The sequence below is a fragment of the Mesocricetus auratus genome, unplaced genomic scaffold (genome assembly GCF_017639785.1).
Source record: "Mesocricetus auratus isolate SY011 unplaced genomic scaffold, BCM_Maur_2.0 Super-Scaffold_2245, whole genome shotgun sequence".
Lineage (NCBI taxonomy): Eukaryota > Metazoa > Chordata > Mammalia > Rodentia > Cricetidae > Mesocricetus > Mesocricetus auratus.
Window position 1 is genome coordinate 11,148,096 of NW_024429180.1, and position 2,634 is coordinate 11,150,729.

General features: G+C 43.0%; 1 pseudogene; it reads right to left on the reverse strand.

The window, feature by feature from the left end:
• Positions 1-750: 750 nt before the first annotated feature.
• On the reverse strand, positions 751-1,676 carry LOC101826174 (annotated as a pseudogene).
• Between the last annotated feature and the right edge of the window lie 958 nt (positions 1,677-2,634).

Here is a 2,634-nt window from a genome sequence, read left to right on the forward strand (position 1 = left end):
TTGCCAAAGAAAATTTGATGGTTTCAAATATTGTATTTCATTATTACATTTCCTTATGTGCACATAACATGCTTTGATCCATACCTTCTATCTCTACTATTGTTTAAATATAACTGGTTCAATGATTCTCTCGTATTTGCATTCATTTACATTTTTAGCATTGAAAACTTCAGTGGTATTCACAAGTTCTCTTAACAACATTAAGAATCTCATTAGCGAACAATTAATGAAAAGAGTTCTCTTCACCTCAGAAATTTAGGTGGATAACTAGGGAAGGGCTCCACATTCCCAGGCAGCAGAGGGAGGCTGTGTTGCATTTCAATTTTTTTTTATTTATTATGTGTCAGACATAGGGGGGCACAATTTACAGTAACCGGCTTTCCCTTTGCACCATGCTGTTTCTAAGAACTGAAGGTGTGGTCAGGTTTGATAGCAAGCACCCTCCTGTGTCCTAGAATCTCGTGTCTCGGGCCATTTAACTTCATTTTCCCCTCAGAACTTACTGCAGTACAGGCTACTAGGAAACTTTATTCAGAGTTGTTTAGAGAAGTCCTTCATAAAATTGATAAACGTAGACCTCCTAATAATTAAAAGCATTTCGGCCTCACTTGATCGGAGGTCCACATATAGATTCAATTGGTTTGTTTCTTTTGTTTGGTGAGTTTAGTATCAGGGGAGATGTTAACGGGGGAAAGTCAGTTACCTATTCTTAAATTGCATAACCTTTGCAAATATGCAAAATATGCTTTTTCACTTGTTGTTCTGTTCTGACTGCTGACCTAAGACATCCAGAAGATCGTAGTAAGCTGCAAACTGTCCAATCATGTGATGGTGTATCTGCCTCCAGATGGCTGAGAGCAGAGAACTGGCCCCTATCCCGAAGAAGTCAGGAGTCAGCCCAAGTCCCCCAGCTCCTCCTTTATAAGCCACACAAGGGTCTCCTTTGCAATGTGGATGCCTCCTGTAGGCTTAAAGCCTACCTTGCTCCCAGTTTCCCAGAAATCTCTGATGGTGCATAGCATTACGATCGCTACGGGGAAGGTGGCATTTACCATTTCTTTTCCAGGAGATGCCTTAATCTGATCCTGCCATCATTGCTACCAGGCTGGCTTTGTAGATCCTGGCGAGAGAGCCGAGTTCTCAGTGGCTAAGACAGTTTTGAGATGTGCCTCCCCACTGGCCTTTCGAAAGTGACTCATGTCGTCCTAGGGCCTTCTCACTGGCTGTTCAGCACCAAGGTTCTGTTAATGACCATGTCGATTTCGGTAGCTCTATCCTCCACTGCTAGTCTGCCCCGCTGGAAAACCTGTGGTCATGGATTCCACAGGGATACTGCAGCCTGAGGCTCTCAGCGCCTTCACAGCATCGCACACCCGGGCTGGATACACACAGGGCACAGCCTTGGTGATGCCCTTGTCCAGCATATTTAAGCTTTTAAGGGGTCTTGCTGGATTGGGTATTTGGCTTTGCAACAGAGTTGTTGAACGTTAGAAAACTTGTCATCCCCGGAAAGTGTGATAAGGTCCATACATGTAGCAGCTTTCAGGAGCCATGCAGCCTGCCGTTCCTTCTTCACAGTTCTACGAGCCTGGTTTTGTTCTGCCCGACTGAGAATAGCCACCTGATTTACTTGAACGCTCGAGAATCCAGCTAAGTCCCCGACAGTGCGGGGCCATGCTGAAAACAGAGGACGACCAACTCTTGTGCTAGGTCACCTTCTGTGTTTACATTCTCCCAAAAGCAGTCTACAGATTCAATGCAATCGCTATCAAAATTCCATTACAATTCTTCAAGGACCTGGAAAGAACATTAATCAACTTTATATGGAAAAACAAAAGGCCCAGGATAGCCAAAACAACCCTATACAATAAAGGAGCTTCAGGAGGCATCACCATACCTGACTTCAAGCTCTATTATAGAGATATAGTCCTGAAAACAGCTTGGTATTGGCGCAAAAATAGGCAGGTAGACCAATGGAACCGAATTGAAAGCCCTAATTTTAACCACACACCTATGAACACTTGATTTTTGACAAAGAAGCTAAAACTGTACAATGGAAAAAAGAAAGCATCTTCAACAAATGGTGCTGGCATAACTGGGTACTGGTATGCAGAAGACTGCAGATAGATCCATGTTTATTGCCTTGTACAAAACTTAAGTCCAAATGGATCAAAGATCTCAACATAAATCCAGCCACACTGAAACTTTTAGGAGAGAAGGTGGGAGATACTCTTCAACGAGTTGGTACAGGAGACCACTTCCTAAACATAACACCAGTGGCACAGGCACTGAGATTGACAATTAACAAATGGGACCTTCTGAAACTAAAAAGCTTCTGTAAGGCAAAGGACACAGTCAAAAAGACAAAAAGGCAGGCCACAGAATGGGAAAAGATATTCACTAACCCTACATCTGACAGAGGGCTAATCTCCAAAATTTACAAAGAACTCAGGAAACAAGTCTCCAAAACACCAAAGGATCCAATTAAAAGGTGGGGTACAGAACTAAATAGAGAATTCTCAATAGAGGAGGCTAAAATGGCCAAGAGACACTTAAGAAAGTGCTCAACATCCTTAGCCATCAGGGTAATGCAAATCAAAACAACTCTGAGATACCATCTTACTCCTGTCAGAA